We start from the raw sequence: 6,000 nt of genomic DNA, 5'->3' as shown, positions 1-6,000 counted from the left end.
AGTCATTTATTTGCATGTATGAAACTAGAGCAATGAAATCATTTTAAGAAGGGAGAATGGGGTGGAGGGAAATGATATTCTTCCACATACATTATCTCTGTGTGTTGCCACGAGGCCCCTTCCCCTTTATACAACCAACTTTTAAAAAACAATTCAAAATTTTACAAAAGTAAAAGAGGAAGGAAATGAGTGATTCTGTAAACTGAGTTGGGGCGGGGGGAGGGGGGGGAAGAATCACGTGCAGTAGCTTAGTCCCTAAGTGGAGATTGGAGAAGGAGGAGGCAATGGAGGCAGTTAACGTGTGTGTGTGTGTGTGTGTGTGTGTGTGTCACTGTCCCTGAGCTTCCTTTGCTCACTTTCAGCTTTTTGGGTGCTTAATGGGAGCTAAGTGCCTCACAGACTTTCCTGCCCCCGCTGGCTTTAAACTGACATCCGCAGATCTCCGCCTCCTGTGGCTAGGATTGCGGAAGCCTGAGTCACCAGCATCGGGTGCCTGCCTCTTTTTTATTTTTATTTTCTTCTATCCAGCAAGGCTGGGGGTTCAGCACATCAAAACACGGAGCAGAAAAGTCTCCCAGCTGAGCTGAAGAAGTAACTCCTCCCTGCCCCACTTCCTGTACTTGCCCGGGCTGAGTAGGCCGGGTTTGATATTCACAGCCACAGACTCAGTGGGGGGAGTTCCCCCACCCCTCTTCCTGCTTCTCACATGCCAACCGGAGACTTCATAGCCCATCACGTGAAATGTCAGGTGCAACTTCAGATAGAACCTGCCAAGAAGATTCAAGAACTGAACGTTTGACCTCCACAGTAAACGTGGCCCACATGGTGATTGAGCCAGATTGGGACCAGATCCATTTCTCTTAATTTGGCATTCTTTCCATTGGACCTCTCTTCCCACCCCCCCAACAGTGATGGCATTTTAGGTTGGGGTAAGGGTGTTGGTGAAGAGAAGGATCAAATCCACGTTCGATCTCTCCAGCCCAGGGAAATGCTTCCACTGCATTTCCTTCCTCCAGAAAGTCTTTGACACACAAGCATCTTCCACATCTAGAATGTTCTTTCTCTGTAAGTCTTTTTCATGAACTTTGCCACCTGCATATTCGGCAAATAGCATCACCACACATTTCCTGTAAAAAGCAGAGGCTGCCTCTCAGGTCTCTTATCTTCTTCCTCTAAACACACTCTCTGCCTTCCTTTTCTCAGGTACAAAGAATGCAAACAATCCTCGCTCCTGTGCTGTGGCAGTTCTTCTGTGTACTCCTGACCTTTCTTCGCACCATGGCAATGACTTCACTCTTGCCTTTATCTCATCTCTCTTATCATTTTATTCCTCTCTACAAATTCGTTCCCAATGGACTGTGGACAGCCATGGTAAGCCCCCATCTTATAAAAATCCCCACATGAAAAAAATATAATAATCAGATACCATTGGATGTCTTTTACAGTAGCTAAAATCCAAATCACCAGCCAACACCATCAAATGTTGGCAAGGATGGGGAGCAATAGGAAGTCTGATTCATTACTGGTATCAATCAAAATGATAAGAGTCACTCAGGAGATAGCATGGCAATTTCTTATCAAATGAACTATAGAGCTCAGCGGTAGAGCACCAGCTTAGCAATTATGAAGTCCCGATTTTAAACACAAATACCACTAGAAAATATGATCTTTCAATGAGGGATTTTACCTAAATGAATTGAACACTTATATTCATGCAAAAGCCCACATGTGGACATTGACAGCCTTGATCTTCATCATTATCCAAATTGAGCCATGAAGATTTTCTTCAATAAGTGAATGGTAGGTAAACCAACCTCAGGACAGCTACATAGGAAATACTATTTACCAGCAAAAAAGTATATGTGTGGGGCTGGGAATATGGCCTACTGGCAAGAGTGCTTGCCTCGAATACATGAGGCCCTGGGTTCGATTCCTCAGCACCACATATACAGAAAATGGCCAGAAGTGGCGCTGTGACTCAAGTGGCAGAGTGCTAGCCTTGAGCAAAAAGAAGCCAGGGACAATGCTCAGGCCCTGAGTTCACGGCCCAGGACTGGCCAAAAAAAAAAAAAGTATATGTGTTACCAAGCCATAGGACATGAAGGTACCGCAAATGCACATTACTAAAGGAAAGAAGCCCGTCTGAAAAGGTCACATATTGCGTGACTCCAATGACGTGACATCCTGGAAAAGGCCATGGAGACAGAAAAAAAAAAAAATACATGTCAATCATCTCAGCGTTGGGTAAAGGAGAGAGGAGCGGGCAGAATGCAGAATGTTAGCTCAGCAGAACTTTTCTACCAAATACTACAATTGTGGGAATAAAACATTCCATATTTGGTGAAGCCTACAGAATATACAACTCAAAGTGATTCCTAGTAGAAAGTATGGGCTTTAGTTAATAGGAATGTGTCCATTTGGGTTCCTTGGTAGTAAAACTAACGGTACTGTATTGATGCACACCATGAATGCAGCAATTTCAGTGGAAGCGCTCATGCCAGGCTGTCCCCATGGCTAACCCCTGGCCAACTGTAGGCCCAGGCTAGCCCTTTTTAGGCCTCAATACAGGGACACATCTAATGCCTATGGCATTGTTTGCCATGGAAGGTGCTCCTGAAATATTTATAGAAGAAATCAACACATGGTTGCAAAAAAAAGACAATTTTTTTCACACAAAAAAGTTGAGTACACAGTCCAGAGATTTCCCTCTACACATACATTCTCTCTATCCACATACATTTTCCTTCATTAATACTATTGTATTGTATTACTGCGGTGTGGGCTATTTTGTTATAACTGATGAGCCAACATGGATGTATTATTATGAACTAAAGTGGTATAGTTTATATCAAGATTCACCCCCCCAATATTTTTATTGGTTCTTTTCTTCTTTCCTTCCTTCCTTCCTTCCTTCTTTCCTTCCTTTCTTTCTTTCTTCTTGAACTTTGCATTTATGCATTTGGCTATTTTTGAGGTAGCTTTTCAATTCTTGCCATGCATGTACCTGAACCATGATTTGCCTATTTTGTACTTCCTGTTCTAGCTGGGTGTTCTAATGGGTGAGATGAACTTTTCTGCCTGGGCCTAAAAAAGATGTTAACTTTTCCCTTTGGGGTTGGGGACCATGACTCAAGTGTGAGTTTCTGAGTTCAAATCCTAGTGCCGCTACATTTCCTTTTAGAAGCTCTCATGTTTAAAATGGTGCACACACTTTACTGCGAAACTGCCTCATTCTATTTGGCGAGTTCTCATGACATAAATAATAAGTAAACAAACTAATGGTGGATTCTGCCCTTCCTTGCCACTTGCTTTTGTGAAACACTTGATCAGTGGGATCTAGAGGGAGGACAAGAGGATAAAGAAAAGACCAGCACATGCGATGTGAAACCATAGCTTCTATTATCGTTGACCATCTTGTATCCCCTTCCTGTGGTTGTACCTGCACTATCTCTGTATCTTATCTGAGTACATTGGAAACCGTCTATACTGGTATTAGAACTAGGAAACTGAAAGGGAATACCAAAATTGAGAGACACAACACTACGAAAGCAATACTTGCAAAACAGTTTGGTGTAAATCAACTGAACAACTCATGGGGGGGAGAGGAAAAGAGGGAGGGGGGAATGAGGGAGGAGGTAACAAACAGTACAAGAAATGTATCCAATCCCTAATGTATGAAACTGTAACCTCTCTGCTTGACAATATTTTTTTAATTTAAAAAAATGAAAAAAAAAAAAAAAAGACCAGCAAGCTGGGCACTGGTGGCTCACACCTGTAATCCTGCTCAGGAGGCTGACATCTAAGGATCACAGTTCAAAGCCAACGCTGGCAGGAAAGTACAGGAGACTCTGATCTCCAATTAACCACCAGAAAACTGGAAGTGGCACTGTGGCTCTTAAGTGGTAGAGCACTAGCCTTGAGCCAAAAAGCTCAGGGCCAGCAGCCAGGCTCCACGTTCAAGCCCCTCAACCCACAAAAAAAGAAAAGACCAGCAAAGAAGCAGCAGGATAGGCCATGGCATTTATAATATGTATAAAAGTATGCTTTAGCTGAAACATGGAAAACCTTTAAAAGTCAATGTTAAACACTGGGATTTCTCAGGAGACTGAGATCTGAGGATCACAGTTCAAAGGAAGCCTCCCGCCCAGATAAGAAAGTCTGTGCTGGTATGAGGGACAAGGTAAAAAACAGTACAAGAAATGTATCCAGTGCCTAACTTATGAAACTGTAACCTCTCTGTACATCAGTTTGATAATAAAAATTTGGAAAAAAAAAAGTCTGTGCAACTTTTATCTCCAACACTAACCACCAGAAAGCCAAAGGTAGAGTTGTGACTCAAGTAGTAGAGCTCCAGCCTTGAGCAAAAACAAAAAAGCCAAGGGACAGGACCCAGGCCCTGAGTTCACACTCCAAAACTGGCATTTAAAGAAAGAAAGAAAAAAAAAGAGTGATTAGGAAACCTCAAAGGATATCCATCAAAGAAAGGATAAACACTGGCTCGTTTATAATGGTGTTGTCATTTCCTTATTTTAGTGGAGAATTATAATGAAGAGGTTTATAAAAGTAACAAGTTGGGGAGCCAAAAGAGAATGCATGCATGCTTTCCTTCATCCATCCTATTTTTGAGCATCCCTAAGCATGCTTTGGGAAACAAAAGACACCCCCGCCCCCCCGCCCAAAAAAATAAAAATACCGTGATGCCTTCCTGGGCAGATCTGAAAGGGTGCGTGTGTGCGTGCGCGCGCATGTGTGTGCCCGTGTGCGCGCGCGCGCTCCGGCGAAGGCGCGGGGTCCCTGGAAGGGCCTCGGCCTCCAGGAAGCTCCCAGACCTTCGGCCCCGCCCAGGCCCCGCCCACCAAAGCGCTTCGGGCTCCGCCCCCACCCCGGCCCCGCCCACCCACCGCGCTTCGGGCTCCGCCCCCAGCCCCGGCCCCGCCCACCGCGCTTCGGGCCCCTCGGGGCTTCGTCCGGCCCAGCCAGGTTTTCGTTGCCGATTGGGCGCGGCGGCGGCGGGCTGGCTCGGGCCGGGTCCCCCAGGCTAACGGCGGGCAGCGCCTCCAAGCTCCGGGGCCACCGCCCGCCCGCACAGCCCACTTTCCTCCCCGCGCCGGCCTTCCCCGGCGCCCGCCCGCCTGGGTCCCCGGCCGCGCGGCGCGTGGGGCGGGGCGCATCCCCGGCCTGCAGGTCAGCGGAGGGGTCGCGGAGCGGAGCAGCGGGACCAAAGTGACCAGGTAGGGTGGGGGAGAGGGGGCACGGGGGAGGGGGCACGGGGGAGGGGGCACGGGGAGGGGGCACGGGGGAGGGGGCACGGGGAGGGGCCACGGGGGAAGGGGGCACGGGGAGGGGGCACGGGAAGGGGGCACGGGGAGGGGGCACGGGGAGGGGGGCACGGAGTGGGGACCGGGGAGGAGGGGGCACGGGAGGAGGGGGCACGGAGTGGGGGGCGACCGGGGGAGGGGGACCGGAAGAGGGGGCACTGGGGAGGGGACACGGGGAGGGGACACGGCGAGAACCGCCAGTGCGCGCGCACACACTGGAGCAAAGGCCGCCTCCCCGAGGCCGATTCCCGGAATCCCCTCCGGCTTCTCCACTCCGCCTCCCCGGCTTCCCTCCCAGTTCTGGGGGCTCCGCCAGGCGCGGCCGGACGAGCCGGGAGCGGCGTCCTGGGGACCCCCGGGTGGTCCCCGGGCGCCCCCTGGCCCGGTTCCCCCGGACCCGACCTCCTCCATCTATCGCCGCTGTTGGGGGGGGGTCTCCACACACCGGGGGGGCATTCCTGATGATCCATCTCGGTTTCCCTCTGGAACCGAGGGGTGCAGGTCTCCGGCCTCTGAGACCGGGGTGGGGGGGGGGGGGCTGTTGGTAGCTTCATCTCAGCTCGGTGCAGAGCGTTCCCTTACGTGTTGTTGCGGGTGCAGCTTCCACGTGTTTGATACCCATGTGTGATGTGGAAACTAAGAGCCTGAGAGCTGGGTTCCGGCTGCGGAGGGGTGCGGGCTG

General features: G+C 49.7%; 1 protein-coding gene across 2 annotated transcripts in view; it reads left to right on the top strand.

The window, feature by feature from the left end:
- The first annotated feature begins 4,970 nt into the window (after positions 1 to 4,970).
- The window catches only part of Ifnar2 (interferon alpha and beta receptor subunit 2), a 33,646-nt gene continuing 32,616 nt past the window's right edge, over positions 4,971 to 6,000 (top strand). For both annotated transcript variants that reach the window (XR_007210964.1, XM_048346300.1), the window contains exon 1: positions 4,971 to 5,231. The gene's annotated coding sequence lies outside the window, so the exon portion shown is untranslated. The remainder of the gene's footprint in view (positions 5,232 to 6,000) is intronic.

This window comes from Perognathus longimembris, chromosome 5 (assembly GCF_023159225.1).
Source record: "Perognathus longimembris pacificus isolate PPM17 chromosome 5, ASM2315922v1, whole genome shotgun sequence".
In the NCBI taxonomy this organism is placed as follows: domain Eukaryota; kingdom Metazoa; phylum Chordata; class Mammalia; order Rodentia; family Heteromyidae; genus Perognathus; species Perognathus longimembris.
Note: the sequence above shows the minus strand (reverse complement) of the source record. Positions and strands in the feature narration are given on the sequence as shown.